This window comes from Procambarus clarkii, chromosome 54 (assembly GCF_040958095.1).
Source record: "Procambarus clarkii isolate CNS0578487 chromosome 54, FALCON_Pclarkii_2.0, whole genome shotgun sequence".
Classification (NCBI taxonomy): domain Eukaryota; kingdom Metazoa; phylum Arthropoda; class Malacostraca; order Decapoda; family Cambaridae; genus Procambarus; species Procambarus clarkii.
This window is the reverse complement of record NC_091203.1, coordinates 3,014,020-3,033,859: the sequence shown is the minus strand read 5'-3', so window position 1 is coordinate 3,033,859 and position 19,840 is coordinate 3,014,020.

The window sequence follows — 19,840 nt, the reverse complement described above, 5'->3', positions numbered from 1 at the left end:
GCACAATTCTTCTCAATAAAGTCTGGGCCAATTGCTGCTAATTAAAATCCTTTATTACATTTAGGTCTATGCCATTTACACTGCACTGTCTGAATCCCGGACTGTCCATTAAGGCAATTACCCTGGAACTCCATTAAGGTGTACGGCAATCACTCAAATCTTCATAAAACTCAATAAAGGCTATTCGGATTTGCCTGCCATTCCCAGAATGAAAAGGTCACTCAACGGCTTCTTTTCCTCTACTGTAACTTACCTTACAGAGGCCGATGATGAGTAAGAGACACGTGAGCATTCCCACCAAAGAGAGACACAGCATCACCATACCCAGGTACCCGATCACTGCAAACAAAAAATACCCCATTATTACTCCGCTACCTCGATCCCTAGTACATAGTTCATACCTGGGGAATGTCTGGGAACCCTTCAGGTAGTGTTGATATGATATGCATAGTCACGTGGTACTTATAAGTACCAGATGACCAGCAGGTACTTGCAGAATTTGGTAATACACGGATTACCTGACTAGTTAGTGTACCAGTAATGCATGGTGAGTATCTAGGACCTGTATGTAACTAGTAGTTAATACATGGAACCATATATACTTAGGTGCTACTTTGTACTTAAAGTAACTAGTTGCTAATTTATTTATTGGTTTATGCAATACCTGTTTACTCTGCTATCTGGGATACCTCGTTATAGCCTGGTATTAGGAATACCTGTTAGTTATATCTAGTAACTGCAAGCTGTTTAGTATTTAGTAGTTGTTTAGTATCTGCATATCTGACTCTCTATCTAGTACCAAGAGTTTTTAACATCTGGTACCTGTAATACCTGTTACAGGTACCAGATGTTAAAATATTTTTAAGATACAGAGTCATTTTCTTTAGACAGCATAAATCTGTTGCATAAGATATACAGAACTGCCTAGTAAAACCTTGTTGTTATTTGATATAATTAGTCATCATACCTGGTACCTAGTTGATATCCTTGAACATCCACTATGTACTTAAGGGATCTAGTTGAACTTGGAATACCCGTTTGAACATAGTCCCTTGTATCCATCAAGCTCAGTGGGTGTCCTTACCAGTTAACTCTGTACTCATCTTAACATACACAAGGTCACCTTCAGTGTATTTTCTAACATACACAAGGTCACCTACATTGTATATCTTAACATACACAAGGTCACCTACAGTGTATTTCTTAACATACACAAGGTCACCTACAGTGTATTTCTTAACATACACAAGGTCACCTACAGTGTATTTCTTAACATACACAAGGTTACCTACAGTGTATATGTTAACATACACAAGGTCACCTACATTGTATATCTTAACATACACAAGGTCACCTACAGTGTATTTCTTAACATACACAAGGTCACCTACAGTGTATTTCTTAACATACACAAGGTCACCTACAGTGTATTTCTTAACATACACAAGGTTACCTACAGTGTATATGTTAACATACACAAGGTCGCTTACCATGTAGTTTTAAACATACACAAGGTCACCAACAGTGTATTTCTTAACATACACAAGGTCACCAACAGTGTATTTCTTAACATACACAAGGTCACCTACAGTGTATATGTTAACATACACAAGGTCACCTACAGTGTATATGTTAACATACACAAGGTCACCTACAGTGTATATGTTAACATACACAAGGTCACCTACAGTGTATATGTTAACATACACATGTTCATCTATAGTGTAAATGTTAACATACACAAGGTCACCTACAGTATATATCCTAACATTCACATGGTCACCTATAGTATTCACCTAGTTGAAATCACCTAGTTGTGCTTGCGGGGGTTGAGCTCTGCTCTTTCGGCCCGCCTCTCAACTGTCAATCAATTGTTACTAATTACAAACTATTTTATTTTATTTTATTTTATTTTTTCCCACATTCCCCCCCACACACACACACACACACACGCACACACACACACACACACACACACACACACACACACACACACACACACACACACACACACACACACACACACACACACACACACACAGCCACATATGTCTACCACATATGTATAACACATATGTCAGGCCAATCCTGGAGTATGCAGCCCCAGCATGGAGTCCATATCTAGTCAAGGATAAGACTAAACTGGAAAAGGTTCAAAGGTTGGCCACCAGACTAGTACCCCGAGCTGAGAGCTATGAGCTACGAGGAGAGACTACGGGAATTAAACCTCACTTCGATGAAAGACAGAAGAGTAAGGGGGGACATGATCACCACATTCAAGATTCTGAAGGGAATTGATAGGGTAGATAAAGACGGTCTATTTAACACAAGGGGAACACGCACAAGGGGACACAGGTGGAAACTGAGTGCCCAAATGAGCCACAGAGATATTAGAAAGAAATTTTTTAGCGTCAGAGTAGTTGACAAATGGAATGCATTAGGAAGTAATGTGGTGGAGGCTGACTCCATAAACAGTTTCAAGTGTAGATTTGATAGAGCCCAATAGGCTCAGGAATCTGTACACCTGTTGGTTGACGGTTGAGAGGCGGGACCAAAGAGCCAGAGCTCAACCCCCGCAAACACAACTAGGTGAGTACACATACACACAAACACACACACACACACACACACACACACACACACACACACACACACACACACACACACACACACACACACACATACACATATTTAACACAAGGGGCACACGCACTAGGGGACACAGGTGGAAACTGAGTGCCCAAATGAGCCACAGAGATATTAGAAGGCACTTTTTTAGTGTCAGAGTGGTTGACAAATGGAATGCATTAGGAAGAGATGTGTTGGAGGCTGATTCCATACCCAGTTTCAAGTGTAGATATGATAGAGCTCAATAGGCTCAGTAACCTGTACATCTGTTGATTGATGGTTGAGAGGTGGGACCAAAGAGCCAGAGCTTAACCCCCGCAAGCACAATTAGATAGGTACAATTAGGTGAGTACACACACACACACACACGCATAACAAATGACAAACCATTTGTTTGTTATGTGACAAACATATGTTATGTGACATATGTTTGTTACATATGTTGTAATTGTTACAAACATTGTTTGTTATGTAACATTTGTTTGTTACATATGTTTGTAATTGTTACAAACAATTGTTTGTTATGTAACATATGTTTGTTATGTGACAAACATGTCATTTATGTGTTATGTGACACACATATAACACATAACAAACCATAACAAATGCAGTGTTCCCACAGGATTACTGTGTTGTGTTGAAAGAGAGAGAAGGAACAGGTGGTGGTGTAGCTCTGCTGGTAAGAAAAGGCTGGGACTTTGAACAAATGGTTATTCAGGGCTGTGCAGGTTTCAGTGACTATATAACAGGTACAATAGCAACTGTAGGACAAAAAATTGTAGTCGCAGTCATATATAACCCGCCACCAAATGTCAGAAGACCCAGACAGGAATATGATAGAAACAACATGGCCACCATTAACATAATAGAGAGAACAGCGTCTTCCGCTAGTAGGAATGGATCGGGACTACTAATCATGGGGGATTTCAACCACGGGAAGATTGATTGGGAGAACAGAGACCCGCATGGAGGACCAGATACATGGAGAGCTAAGCTGTTGGACGCGGCAACAAGAAACTTTCTTAGCCAGCATATCAAGGGACCGACAAGAATGAGAGGAGAGGATGAACCAGCTATGCTTGATCTGATATTTACCCTTAATGAGTAGGATATAAGGGAGGTTAAGATGGAAGCACCCTTAGGAATGGGTGATCACAATGTATTGATCTTTGAGTACATGGTAGAGCTAGGACTTATCTCCCCCCAAAAAGAACTAGAAAACAAAAGACTGGCATACCGAAAGGGAAATTATGAGGGGAGGAGAAGTTTCCTAAGGGATATACCATGGGACACAGACCTCAGAGCTAAGTCGGTACAAGACATGATGGACTGTGTCACCCAAAAGTGTCAGGAGGCAGTAAACAGGTTTATCCCGGCCCAAAGAGAAAAATCCGAGAAGCAAAAGAAGAATCCATGGTTTAACAGGGCATGTATGGAAGCAAAGGTACTGAACAAAAGGGCGTGGAGGAACATCCGAAATAACAGGACACCAGAAAGCAGAGAGAGATACCAGAGAACCAGGAATGAGTATGTTAGTGTGAGAAGGGAAGCAGAGAAAAATTATGAAAATGATATAGCAAGCAAAGCCAAGACCGGCTTTGGGACAGGTCCCAAATCTGCACAGTAAAATAACAACGTACTGGAGTGAACGACATAGAAGAAAATGCAGAATAGAACCAATGAAGAGCAGAGGTGCCATGGGCACAATCAGAGAACACTGTATGAACATCAGAGGTCCGCGGTTGTGCAACGTCCTACCAGCGAGCATCAGAAATATTACAGGAACAACCGTGGACATCTTCAAGAGGAAACTAGATTGGTTTCCTTCAAGGAGTGCCGGACCAACCGGGCTGTGGTGGGTATGTGGGCCTGCGGGCCGCTCCAAGCAACAGCCTGGTGGACCAAAACTCTCACAAGTCAAGTCTGGCCTCGGGCCGGGCTTGGGGAGTAGAAGAACTCCCAGAAACCCATCAACCAGGTATCAACCGATCCAAAGCTACTCCACACACAGTCACATCAGGAGGAAAACAACAGTGAAAGAACAGGTAATGAAACTTAGAACAGGCGAGGACAGGTATACAGAGAAAGACAAAGAGGCGTGTGAGGAACTCAACAAGAGGTTCCAGGGAGGTCTTCACTATAGAACATGGTGAGGTCAATGCGCTAGGAGAGGGGGCAGTAAACTAAGCGGCCTTGAAAGGGTTCGAAATTACGAGAGAGGAAGTCAAGAGACACCTGTTGGATTTGGATGTGAGAAAGGCTGTTGGTCCAGACAGGATCTCACCATGGGTATTGAAAGAGTGTGCAGAGGTACTCTGCTTGCCACTCTCCATAGTATATAGTAGGTCACTGGAGACAGGAGACCTACGCAGAAATATGGAAGGCGGATTATGTGGTCCCACAATAGTCAAAAAGGGTGACGATAAGAGGCACTAAACTACAGGCCAGTGTCCCTAACTTTTATAGCATGCAAAGTGATGGAGAAGATCGTGAGAAAAAAATCTAGTAAACACATCCGGAAAGAAGGGGGACTTCGTGACAAATCGCCAACATGAGTTCAGGGAGGGAAAAATATTGCCTTGCTGGCTTAATAGAATTCTACGATAAGGTGACAAAGATTAAGCAAGAAAGAGAAGGCTGGGCAGACTGCATTTTCTTGGACTGTCGGGAAGCCTTTGATACAGTCCCTAATAAGAGGCTGGTACATAAGCTGGAGAGACAGGCAGGAGTAACTGGTAAAGTGCTCCAGTGGATAAGGGAATACCTAAGCAGTAGGAAGCAAAGAGTTACAGTGAGGGGTGATACCTCAGATTAGCAGGTTTAAAGTCACCACGTAAAGTCACCAGTGGAGTCCCACAGGGCTTTGTACTCGGTCCAATCCTGTTTCTGATATACGTGAACTATCTCCCGGAGGGTATAGACTCATTCCTCTCAATGTTTGCTGACGATGCCAAAATTATGAGAAGGATTAAGACAGAGGAGGACAGCTTGAGGCTTGAAGAAGATCTAGACAAACTAAAGGAATGGTCGAACAAATGGTTGTTAGAGTTTAACGCAAGCAAATGTAATGCAATGAAGATAGGTGTAGGGAACAGGAGGCCAGTTACAAGGTATCATTTGGGAGATGAAATTCTACACGGGTCAGAGAGAGAGAGAAAGACCGGGGGGTTGATATCACATCAGACCTGTCCCCTGAAGCCCTTGTCAAGAGGATAACATCAGCAGCATATGCCAGGTTGGCTAACATAAGAACGGCATTTAGACACTTGTGCAAGGAATCATTCAGAACTTTGTATACCACCTATGTCAGACCAATCCTGGAGTATGCAGCCCCAGCATGGAGTCCATATCTAGTCAAGCATAAGACCAAACTGGAAAAAGTTCAAAGGTTTGCCACCAGACTAGTACCCAGGCTGAGAGTTATGAGCTACGAGGAGAAACTACGGGAATTAAACCTCACGTCGCTAGAAAACAGAAGAGTTAGGGGGGATATGATCACCACATACAAAATTCTCAGAGGAATTGACAGGGTGATAAAGACGGCCTATTTAACACAAGGGGCACACGCACTAGGGGACACAGGTGGAAACTCAGTGTCCAAATGAGCCACAGAGATACTAGAAAGAATTTTTTTAGTGTCAGAGTAATTGACAAATGGAATGCATTAGGCAGAGATGTGGTGGAGGCTGACTCCATACACAGTTTCAATTGTAGATATGATAGAGCCCAATAGGCTTAGGAACCTCTACACCAGTTGATTGACAGTGAGAAGGCGGGACCAAAGAGCCAGAGCTCAACCTCCGCAAGCACCAAATAGGTGAGTACACACACACACACACACACACACACACACACACACACACACACACACGCACACACCTCTTCCCCCCCTCTTCCTCACCCCCTTTCTTCCTCACCCCTCTCCTCCCTCTCCATATCTCTCTCTCTCTCTCTCTCTCTCTCTCTCTCTCTCTCTCTCTCTCTCTCTCTCTCTCTCTCTCTCTCTCTCTCTCTCTCTCTCTCTCTCTCTCTCTCCCCCCCCTCCTCCCTCCCTCCCTCCTCCCTCCCTCCCTCCCCCTCCCTCCCTCCCTCCCTCCCTCCCTCCCTCTCCTCCCTCTCCTCCCTCCCTCCCTCCTCCCTCCCTCCCTCCCTCCCTCCCTCCCTCCCTCCCTCCCTCCCTCCCTCCCTCCCTCCCTCCCTCCCTCCCTCCCCTCCCTCCCTCCCTCCCCCTCCCTCCTCCCTCCCTCCTCCTCCCTCCCTCCTCCCTCCCTCCCTCCCTCCCTCCTCCCTCCCTCCCTCCCTCCCTCCCTCCCCCTCCTCCCTCCCTCTCTCTCTCTCTCTCTCCTCTCTCTCTCTCTCTCTCTCTCTCTCTCTCTCTCTCTCTCTCTCTCTCTCTCTCCTCTCTCTCTCTCTCTCTCTCTCTCTCCTCCCTCTCTTCCCCCTCCTTCCCACTTTTTTTTCTCACTTCAGTGAGAGGGTCGGATCGCCCCCACCCATCTATTACACACACACACACCTTCCCCCCTCTCTCTCTCTCCCTCTCTCTCTTTCCCCCTCTCTCCCTCACCCTCTCTCTCACTCTCCATCTCTCTCTCTCTCTCCTCCCTCCCTCTCTCTCTCCCTCCCTCCCCCCTCTCTCTCTCTCCCACTGCTTTTTTCTCACTTCAGTGAGAGGGCTGAATCGCCCCCACCCATCCATCACTCACATACACACACAAACATACACACACATACACGTGGCCACACAAACACACGCATGAACGTGTGTTGTCTCTCTCTCATCCCTCTCTCTCACCCATCTCTCTCACCCCACTCTCTCACCCCTCTCTCTCTCTCTCACCCTCTCTCTCTATCTCACCCCACTCTCACCCCTCTTTCTCACCCCACTCTTACCCCTCTCTTCCACAAACTCTCTCTCTCTCTCTCTCTCTCTCTCTCTCTCTCCTCTCTCTCTCTCTCTCTCTCTCTCTCTCTCTCTCTCTCTCTCTCTCTCTCTCTCTCCCTCTCTCCCACCCCGCTCTGCCCTCTTGACAAATCCTGTCATGGCACAACTAGGAACAGGGGCAAGCATGACAGCCTGAGGTAACAGGGGAACAGGGAAGAGTCAAGGAGATGAAATGAAGGAAATGTTTGCCCAGTTTCTGGAGGACATCAAGAGTGAGATGCAAGAAATGATGCAGGAAATGAAGAACAAAATAAGCAACCTTAAAAGAGAGCTGACAGCAGCAAAGGAGGAGATTAGAGCCCTCAAAGAGAGTGCTATCGATGCTAAGACTCAGAAAATCATCCAGGGAGAAGGTGGTAATAGTAATTTGGAAGAGAATGCCACAATAAGAGCAACACTTGCAGGAATGCTAAAAAAAACATTTCTGAAGTAATGTCTGCAGTGATGGAGGTAGCCATGAAAGCAGCCACCTCACAGAAAGCGGCACGCTCTACTAGCCAGCTGCTGGAAAGGAAAAGATCAGTGGTAGCTGTGGGTATTAAAGAACAGGAAGGCTGCAATAGGAGAGAGTGGAATGATAAGGACAAAGCCGCAGTGAGTAAAATACTGAAGGCACTAGACATGGAAGGTTCTGAGCATAGCATTGAGAAGATTGACAGGCTAGGATGGTACAACAAAGACCGAGACCGTGTGTTAAAGATAGTGTTTGCAAACGAGAACACATAGGAGAAGATTCTAACAAGGAAGAGCTACCTGCAAAAGTGGGAGAATTAAAAAATGTATTACTCCAGAGGGACATGACGAGAGAGAAGAGAGCCATGGTGGCAGAAGCAGGGAAGAGGCGCAGGGCGAGAGGGGAAAACCAGGAAATCACAGCTCCCAACACAACATCCCCAGAGGCGAGGGGGGAACCCACAACCGGCTACCCAGTAACACCAGCGGGGAGGGTAACCCCACCACTCTCCTCTGCATAGAAAACCCCCCACACCCAATCCCCACCCTTCTACCCCTCCCCTTCTCCCAACAAGTCCCCTCCCCACTTTTCCTTTCTGCCCTTCCTCCCCTTTCACCCCATACCCTCCCTGTCTCTCCCCTTCACTTGACCCCCACCCCCTCACCCCAGTATCCTCTGAAACCCTGTTATCCACCTCACAAATCCTCACACCCATGGAACTGCTTCCCCACCAGCAGAACACTCACCAAGGTGGCGATTTGAGAAAGGACAGAAGAAAGTAGCCTCAAGGCCATGTACACTAACACAGATGGCATTACAAATGGGTATAGAATGGGTACTAGAGGAAAACCCAGACATAATAGCTCTCACAGAAACAAAGCTAACGAAAACCGTAACAAATGCAATGTTCCCACAGGACTATTATGTTATGAGGAAAGAGAGGGAAGGAAGAGGTGGGGGTGGTGTAGCTCTGCTGGTAAGAAAAGGCTGGGATTTTGAGGAGATGGTTATTCAGGGTTGTGATGGTTTCAGTGACTACATAACAGGTACCGTAACAAATGGAGGGAAAAAAATTATAGTCGTAGTCATATATAATACACCACCAAATGACAGAAGACCCAGTCAGGAATATGATAGAAACAACATGGCCACCATTAACATAATAGAGAGAGCAGCTTCTGTTGCTAGCAGGAATGGACTGGACTACTAATCATGGGAGACTTAAACCATGGGAAAATACATTAGGAGAACAGAGACCCGCATGGAGGACCAGAAACATGGAGAGCTAAGCTGCTGGACCAACAAGAAACTTTCTAAGCCAGCACAACAAAAAACCAACAAGAATGAGAGGAGAAGATGAACCAGCAATGCTTGATTTGATATTTACCCTAAATGAGTAGGATATAAGGGAAGTTAAGATGGAAGCACCCTTGGGAATGAGTGAACACAGTGTATTGAACTTTGAGGATCTGGAAGAGCTAGGAATTATCTCCGCCAAAACAGAACTACGAAACAAAAGGCTGGCATGCAGAAAGGGGAATTATGAAGAGATGAGAAGTTTCCTAAGAGAAATACCTTGGGACACAGACCTCAGAGATAAGTCTGTACAAGATATGATGGACTATGTTACCCAAAATTGTCAGGTGGCAGTAAACAGGTTCATCCCGGCCCAAAGGGAAAAATCCGAGAAGCAAAAGAAGAATCCGTGGTATAATAGGGCATGTATGGAAGCAAAGAAACTGAACAAAAAGGCGTGGAGGAACTTCCGGAATAACAGAACACCAGAAAGCAGAGAGAGATACCAGAGAACCAGGAATGAGTATGTCAGGGTGAGAAGAAAAGCAGAGAACAGTTATGAAAACGATATAACAAACAAAGCCAAGACCGAACCAAAGCTACTCCACAGTCACATCAGAAGGAAAACAACAGTGAAATAACTGGTATTGAAACTTTGAACAGGCGAAGACAGGTATTCAGAGAATAACAAAGAGGTGTGTGAAGAACTCAACAAGAGGTTCCAGGAGGTCTTCACAATAGAACAAGGTGACATCACTGTGCTAGGAGAAAGGGAAGTAAACCAGGGGGCCTTGGAAGGGTTCGAAATTACGAGAGAGGAGGTCAAGAGGCACCTGCTGGATCTGCATGTTAGAAAGGCAGTTGGTCCAGACGGTATCTTGCCATGGGTACTGAAAGAGTGTGCAGAGGAACTTTGCTTGCCACTCTCTATATTGTATAGTAGGTCACTGGAGACGGGAGACCTACCAGAAATATGGAAGACGGCGAATGTGGTCCCAATATACAAAAAAGGCGACAGGCAAGAGGCACTGAACTACAGGCCAGTGTCCTTGACTTGTATACCATGCAAAGTGATGGAGAAGATCGTGAGAAAAATCTTGGTAAAATCTGGAGAGGAGGGACCTCGTGACAAATCGCCAACATGGGTTCAGGGAGGGTAAATCTTGCCTGACCGGCTTAATAGAATTGTACGACCAGGTAACAAAGCTTAAGCAAGAAAGAGAAGGCTGGGTGGACTGCAGTTTCTTGGATTGTCGGGAAGTCTTTGACACAGTACCGCATAAGAGGCTGGTACATAAGCTGGAGAGACAGGCAGGTGTAGCTGGTAAGGTGCTCCAGTGGATAAGGGAGTATCTAAGCAATAGGAAGCAGAGAGTTACGGTGAGGGGTGAGACCTCCGATTGGCGTGAAGTCATCAGTGGAGTCCCACAGGGCTCTATACTCGGTCCTATCTTGTTTCTGATATGTAAATGATCTCCCGGAGAGTATAGATTAATTTCTCTCAACGTTTGCGGACGATGCCAAAATTATGAGAAGGATTAAGACAGAGGAGGTCTGCTTGAGGCTTCAAGAAGACCTAGACAAGCTGAAGGAATGGTCAAACAAATGGTTGTTAGAGTTTAACCCAAGCAAATGTAATGTAATGAAGTTAGGTGTAGGGAGCAGGAAGCCAGACACAAGGTATCATCTGGGAGATGAAATACTTCAAGAGTCAGAGAATGAAAAAGACTTGGGGGTTGACATCACGCCAGACCTGTCTCCTGCAGCCCATATCAAGAGGATAACATCAGCGGCATATGACAGGCTGGCCAACATAAGAACGGCATTCAAAAACTTGTGTAAGGAATCATTCAGAACTTTGTATACCACATATGTCAGGCCAATCCTGGAGTATGCAGCCCCAGCATGGAGTCCATATCTAGTCAAGCATAAGACAAAACTGGAAAAGGTTCAAATGTTTGTCACCAGACTAGTACCCGAGCTGAGAGGTATGAGCTACGAGGAGAGTCTACAGGAATTAAACCTCACGTCACTTGGAGACAGAAGAGTTAGAGGGGACATGATCACAACATACAAGAGTCTCAGAGGGTAGATAAAGGTAGATAAAGACAGGCTATTTAACACAAGGGGCACATGCACTAGGGGACACAGGTGAAAATTGAGTGCCTAAATGAGCCATAGAGACGTTAGAAAGAATTTTTTCAGTGTCAGAGTAGTAGACAAATGGAATGCATTAGGAAGTGATGTGGTGGAGGCTGACTCCATACACAGCTTCAAGTGTAGATATGATACAGCTCAATAGGCTCAGGAACCTGTACACCTGTTGATTGACCGTTGAGAGGCGGGGCAAAGAACCAGAGCTCAACCCCCGCAAGCACAACTAGGTAAGTACATACATACACACACACAGACACACACCACTATAAGAGGAAACGATGAACCAGTGAGACTCTACCTAGTCTTCACTCTGAACGACTCCAACATAAGGGTAATCGGTTTCGAGGCCCCAGTAGGAATGAGCGACCTCAGTGCACTGGCGCTTGAGTATCTGGTTCAAGAAGGGTTATTGAACTCGAGGAGGGGTACTGAAAAAAAAAGCTGGCATTCAGAAAGGGAAACTATGAGGAGATAAAAAAAATCCTAACAGATTTAACATGGGAAACAGAGCTCAGGGGAAAGACAGCCCAGGACATGATAGACTACATCACGCAGAAGTGCAAGGAAGCAGCAAATTAGTTTGTCCCAGTCCAAAAAGGAAAACATTGAAATGAAGATGAGAAACCCATGGTTTAATCAGTGATGTAAGCTAGCTGAGCAGCAAAGTAAAAGGGCATGGAGAAACTATAGGAATAACAGGACACTTGAGAGCAGAGAATTATACCAGAGTGCCAGGAATGACTATGTGAGGTTGGAAAGAGAGGGAGAAAGACCATATGAAAATGACATCGCAAGCAAGGCAAAGACTCAGCCTAAATTGCTGCACAGACACATAAGGAGAAAAACAACGATAAAGGAGCAGGTAATGAATTAACGATAGGGGCAGAAGGATTCACTACAAACGAAAAGGAAGTGTGTGAGAAACTGAATAAGAAATTCCAGGTCTTCACCTTAGATCAAGGAGAAATTCCAGAGATAAGAGAGGGAACCAGGAACCACTAGAAGAATTTGAGACTACCAATGGGGAAGTAAGGAAGTTTTTACTAGAGTTGGATGTGACAAAGGCTATTGGCCCAGGTGGAATCTCCCCTTGGATACTATAGGAATGAGCAGAAGCACTGTGTCTGCCACTCTCCATAGTGTATAACAAATCACTGGCAACAAGAGAACTGCCAGAAATTAGGAAAGCAGCTAATGTAGTAATGATGTACAAGAAAGGGGATAGACAGGAGGCACTGAACTACAGGCCAGTGTCCCTAACCTGCATACCATGCAAGCTGACAGAGAAGATTGTGCGAAAAAAGCTAGTGGAACATCTGGAGCGAAATTTTTTTGTAACACAGCATCAACATGGGTTCAGGGATGACAAGTCCTGCCTCACAGGGTTAATTGAATTCTAGACCAGGCAACAAAAATCAGGCAAGAAAGAGAGTGGTGAGCAGACTGCATATTTTTGAATTGGCAGAAAGCCTTTGACACAGTACCACACAAGAGGCTAGTGAAAAAGCTGGTGATGCAGGCTGCAGTGAAAGGGAAGGTACTCCATTGGATAAGGGAGTACCTTATCTAAGCAGGATCTAAGGGATCTAAGCAACAGAAGACAACGAGTCACTGTGAGGGGTGAGATCTCAAATTGGCGAGACGTCACAAGTGGAGTCCCGTAGGGGGTCAGTCCTCGGACCTATACTGTTTCTGATATGTAAATGTCTATACCCAGAGGGTATAGACTCGTTTCTCTCACTGTATGCTGATGATGCAAAAATTATGAAGAGGATTGAAACCGAGGATGAATATAAGAGGCTATAAGATGACCAAGACAGACTGAATGAATGGTTCAACAAATATTTGCTAAAGTTCAATCCGAGTAAATGCAAAGTAATGAAACTAGGCGGTGGAAACAGGAGGCCAGACACAGGATTCAGAATAGGAGATGAAGTACTTAATGAAACGGACAGAGAGAAGGATCTAGGAGTTGATATCACACCAAACCTGTCTCCTGAAGCCCACATAAAAAGAATTACGTCTGCGGCATATGCGAGGCTGGCTAACAACAAAACAGCCATCAGGAACGTGTATAAGGAATCATTCAGAATCGTGTATACCACATATGTAAGACCAATCCAGGAGTATGCAGCCCCAGCATGGAGCCCGTACCTTGTCAAGCACATGACGAAGCTGGAATAAGTTCAGAGGTATGCCTCTGAACTTATTCCAGCTTCGTCATGTGCTTGACAAGGTACGGGCTCCATGCTGGGGCTGCATACTCCTGGATTGGTCTTACATATGTGGTATACACGATTCTGAATGATTCCTTATACACGTTCCTGATGGCTGTTTTGTTGTTAGCCAGCCTCGCATATGCCGCAGACGTAATTCTTTTTATGTGGGCTTCAGGAGACAGGTTTGGTGTGATATCAACTCCTAGATCCTTCTCTCTGTCCGTTTCATTAAGTACTTCATCTCCTATTCTGAATCCTGTGTCTGGCCTCCTGTTTCCACCGCCTAGTTTCATTACTTTGCATTTACTCGGATTGAACTTTAGCAAATATTTTGAACCATTCATTCAGTCTGTCTTGGTCATCTTATAGCCTCTTATATTCATCCTCGGTTTCAATCCTCTTCATAATTTTTGCATCATCAGCATACAGTGAGAGAAACGAGTCTATACCCTCTGGGTATAGACATTTACATATCAGAAACAGTATAGGTCCGAGGACTGACCCCCTACGGGACTCCACTTGTGACGTCTCGCCAATTTGAGATCTCACCCCTCACAGTGACTCGTTGTCTTCTGTTGCTTAGATCCCTTAGATCCTGCTTAGATAAGGTACTCCCTTATCCAATGGAGTACCTTCCCTTTCACTGCAGCCTGCATCACCAGCTTTTTCACTAGCCTCTTGTGTGGTACTGTGTCAAAGGCTTTCTGCCAATTCAAAAATATGCAGTCTGCTCACCACTCTCTTTCTTGCCTGATTTTTGTTGCCTGGTCTAGAATTCAATTAACCCTGTGAGGCAGGACTTGTCATCCCTGAACCCATGTTGATGCTGTGTTACAAAAAAATTTCGCTCCAGATGTTCCACTAGCTTTTTTCGCACAATCTTCTCTGTCAGCTTGCATGGTATGCAGGTTAGGGACACTGGCCTGTAGTTCAGTGCCTCCTGTCTATCCCCTTTCTTGTACATCATTACTACATTAGCTGCTTTCCTAATTTCTGGCAGTTCTCTTGTTGCCAGTGATTTGTTATACACTATGGAGAGTGGCAGACACAGTGCTTCTGCTCATTCCTATAGTATCCAAGGGGAGATTCCACCTGGGCCAATAGCCTTTGTCACATCCAACTCTAGTAAAAACTTCCTTACTTCCCCATTGGTAGTCTCAAATTCTTCTAGTGGTTCCTGGTTCCCTCTCTTATCTCTGGAATTTCTCCTTGATCTAAGGTGAAGACCTGGAATTTCTTATTCAGTTTCTCACACACTTCCTTTTCGTTTGTAGTGAATCCTTCTGCCCTATCGTTAATGTCATTACCTGCTCCTTTATCGTTGTTTCTCCTTATGTGTCTGTGCAGCAATTTAGGCTGAGTCTTTGCCTTGCTTGCGATGTCATTTTCATATGGTCTTTCTCCCTCTCTTTCCAACCTCACATAGTCATTCCTGGCACTCTGGTATAATTCTCTGCTCTCAAGTGTCCTGTTATTCCTATAGTTTCTCCATGCCCTTTTACTTTGCTGCTCAGCTAGCTTACATCACTGATTAAACCATGGGTTTCTCATCTTCATTTCAATGTTTTCCTTTTTGGACTGGGACAAACTAATTTGCTGCTTCCTTGCACTTCTGCGTGATGTAGTCTATCATGTCCTGGGCTGTCTTTCCCCTGAGCTCTGTTTCCCATGTTAAATCTGTTAGGATTTTTTTTATCTCCTCATAGTTTCCCTTTCTGAATGCCAGCTTTTTGTTTTCAGTACCCCTCCTCGAGTTCAATAACCCTTCTTGAACCAGATACTCAAGCGCCAGTGCACTGAGGTCGCTCATTCCTACTGGGGCCTCGAAACCGATTACCCTTATGTTGGAGTCGTTCAGAGTGAAGACTAGGTAGAGTCTCACTGGTTCATCGTTTCCTCTTATAGTGGTGTGTGTCTGTGTGTGTGTATGTATGTACTTACCTAGTTGTGCTTGCGGGGGTTGAGCTCTGGTTCTTTGCCCCGCCTCTCAACGGTCAATCAACAGGTGTACAGGTTCCTGAGCCTATTGAGCTGTATCATATCTACACTTGAAGCTGTGTATGGAGTCAGCCTCCACCACATCACTTCCTAATGCATTCCATTTGTCTACTACTCTGACACTGAAAAAATTCTTTCTAACGTCTCTATGGCTCATTTAGGCACTCAATTTTCACCTGTGTCCCCTAGTGCATGTGCCCCTTGTGTTAAATAGCCTGTCTTTATCTTCCTTTATCTACCCTCTGAGACTCTTGTATGTTGTGATCATGTCCCCTCTAACTCTTCTGTCTCCAAGTGACGTGAGGTTTAATTCCTGTAGACTCTCCTCGTAGCTCATACCTCTCAGCTCGGGTACTAGTCTGGTGACAAAACATTTGAACCTTTTCCAGTTTTGTCTTATGCTTGACTAGATATGGACTCCATGCTGGGGCTGCATACTCCAGGATTGGCCTGACATATGTGGTATACAAGTTCTGAATGATTCCTTACACAAGTTTTGAATGCCGTTCTTATGTTGGCCAGCCTGTCATATGCCGCTGATGTTATCCTCTTGATATGGGCTGCAGGAGACAGGTTCTGGCGTGATGTCAACCCCCAAGTCTTCTTCATTCTCTGACTCTTGAAGTATTTCATCTCCCAGATGATACCTTGTGTCTGGCTTCCTGCTCCCTACACCTAACTTCATTACATTACATTTGCTTGGGTTAAACTCTAACAACCATTTTGTTTGACCATTCCTTCAGCTTGTCTAGGTTCTTCTTGAAGCCTCAAGCAGAACCTCTTCTGTTCTTAATCCTTCTCATAATTTTGGCATCGTCCGCAAACGTTGAGAGAAATTAATCTATACTCTCCGGGAGATCATTTACATATCAGAAACAAGATAGGACCGAGTATAGAGCCCTGTGGGACTCCACTGATGACTTCACGCCAATCGGAGGTCTCACCCCTCACCGTAACTCTCTGCTTCCTATTGCTTAGATACTCCCTTATCCACTGGAGCACCCTTACCAGCTACACCTGCCTGTCTCTCCAGCTTATGTACCAGCCTCTTATGCGGTACTGTGTCAAAGACTTCCCGACAATCCAAGAAACTGCAGTCCACCCAGCCTTCTCTTTCTGCTTAAGCTTTGTTACCTGGTCGTACAATTCTATTAAGCCGGTCAGGCAAGATGTTACCCTCCCTGAACCCATGTTGGCGATTTGTCACGAGGTCCCTCCTCTCCAGATTTTACAAGATTTTTCTCACGATCTTTCTCCATCACTTTGCATGGTATACAAGTCAAGGACACTGGCCTGTAGTTCAGTGCCTCTTGCCTGTCCGCCTTTTTTGTATATTGGGACCACATTCGCCGTCTTCCATATTTCTGGTAGGTCTCCCGTCTCTCAGTGACCTACTATACAATATAGAGAGTGGCAAGCAAAGTTCCTCTGCACACTCTTTCAGTACCCATGGCAAGATACCGTCTGGACCAACTGCCTTTCTAACATGCAGATCCAGCAGGTGCCTCTTGACCTCCTCTCTCGTAATTTCGAACCCTTCCAAGGCCCCCTGGTTTACTTCCCTTTCTCCTAGCACAGTGATGTCACCTTGTTCTATTGTGAAGACCTCCTGGAACCCTCTTGTTGAGTTCTTCACACACCTCTTTGTTATTCTCTGAATACCTGTCTTCGCCTGTTCAAAGTTTCAATACCAGTTATTTCACTGTTGTTTTCCTTCTGATGTGACTGTGGAGTAGCTTTGTTCGGTCTTGGCTTTGTTTTGTTATATCGTTTTCATAACTGTTCTCTGCTTTTCTTCTCACCCTGACATACTCATTCCTGGTTCTCTGGTATCTCTCTCTGCTTTCTGGTGTTCTGTTATTCCGGAAGTTCCTCCACGCCTTTTTGTTCAGTTTCTTTGCTTCCATACATGCCCTATTATACCACGGATTCTTCTTTTGCTTCTCGGATTTTTCCCTTTGGGCCGGGATGAACCTGTTTACTGCCACCCTGGACAATTTTGGGTAACATAGTCCATCATATCTTGTACAGACTTATCTCTGAGGTCTGTGTCCCAAGGTATTTCTCTTAGGAAACTTCTCATCTCTTCATAATTCCCCTTTCTGCATGCCAGCCTTTTGTTTCGTAGTTCTGTTTTGGCGGAGATAATTCCTAGCTCTTCCAGATCCTCAAAGTTCAATACACTGTGTTCACTCATTCCCAAGGGTGCTTCCATCTTAACTTCCCTTATATCCTACTCATTTAGGGTAAATATCAAATCAAGCATTGCTGGTTCATCTTCTCCTCTCATTCTTGTTGGTTTTTTGTTGTGCTGGCTTAGAAAGTTTCTTGTTGCCACGTCCAGCAGCTTAGCTCTCCATGTTTCTGGTCCTCCATGCGGGTCTCTGTTCTCCTAATGTATTTTCCCATGGTTTAAGTCTCCCATGATTAGTAGTCCAGGTCCATTCCTGCTAGCAACAGAAGCTGCTCTCTCTATTATGTTAATGGTGGCCATGTTGTTTCTATCATATTCCTGACTGGGTCTTCTGTCATTTGGTGGTGTATTATATATGACTACGACTATAATTTTTTCCCTCCATTTGTTACGGTACCTGTTATGTAGTCACTGAAACCATCACAACCCTGAATAACCATCTCCTCAAAATCCCAGCCTTTTCTTACCAGCAGAGCTACACCACCCCCACCTCTTCCTTCCCTCTCTTTCCTCATAACATAATAGTCCTGTGGAACATTGCATTTGTTACGGTTTTCGTTAGCTTTGTTTCTGTGAGAGCTATTATGTCTGGGTTTCCTCTAGTACCCATTCTATACCCATTTGTAATGCCATCTGTGTTAGTGTACATGGCCTTGAGGCTAACTTTCTTCTGTCCTTTCTCAAATCGCCACCTTGGTGAGTGTTTCTGCTGGTGGGGGAAGCAGTTCCATGGGTGTGAGGATTTGTGAGGTGGATAACAGGGTTTCAGAGGATACTGGGGTGAGGGGGTGGGGGTCAAGTGAAGGGGAGAGACAGGGAGGGTATGGGGTGAAAGGGGAGGAAGGGCAGAAAGGAAAAGTGGGGAGGGGACTTGTTGGGAGAAGGGGAGGGGGTAGAAGGGTGGGGATTGGGTGTGGGGGGTTTTCTATGCAGAGGAGAGTGGTGGGGTTACCCTCCCCGCTGGTGTTACTGGGTAGCCGGTTGTGGGTTCCCCCCTCGCCTCTGGGGATGTTGTGTTGGGAGCTGTGATTTCCTGGTTTTCCCCTCTCGCCCTGCGCCTCTTCCCTGCTTCTGCCACCATGGCTCTCTTCTCTCTCGTCATGTCCCTCTGGAGTAATACATTTTTTAATTCTCCCACTTTTGCAGGTAGCTCTTCCTTGTTAGAATCTTCTCCTATGTGTTCTCGTTTGCAAACACTATCTTTAACACACGGTCTCGGTCTTTGTTGTACCATCCTAGCCTGTCAATCTTCTCAATGCTATGCTCAGAACCTTCCATGTCTAGTGCCTTCAGTATTTTACTCACTGCGGCTTTGTCCTTATCATTCCACTCTCTCCTATTGCAGCCTTCCTGTTCTTTAATACCCACAGCTACCACTGATCTTTTCCTTTCCAGCAGCTGGCTAGTAGAGCGTGCCGCTTTCTGTGAGGTGGCTGCTTTCATGGCTACCTCCATCACTGCAGACATTACTTCAGAAATGTTTTTTTTTAGCATTCCTGCAAGTGTTGCTCTTATTGTGGCATTCTCTTCCAAATTACTATTACCACCTTCTCCCTGGATGATTTTCTGAGTCTTAGCATCGATAGCACTCTCTTTGAGGGCTCTAATCTCCTCCTTTGCTGCTGTCAGCTCTCTTTTAAGGTTGCTTATTTTGTTCTTCATTTCCTGCATCATTTTCTTGCATCTCACTCTTGATGTCCTCCAGAAACTGGGCAAACATTTCCTTCATTTCATCTCCTTGACTCTTCCCTGTTCCCCTGTTACCTCAGGCTGTCATGCTTGCCCCTGTTCCTAGTTGTGCCATGACAGGATTTGTCAAGAGGGCAGAGCGGGGTGGGAGAGAGGGAGAGAGAGAGAGAGAGAGAGAGAGAGAGAGAGAGAGAGAGAGAGAGAGAGAGAGAGAGAGAGAGAGAGAGAGAGAGAGCAAGAGAGAGAGAGATAGAGAGTTT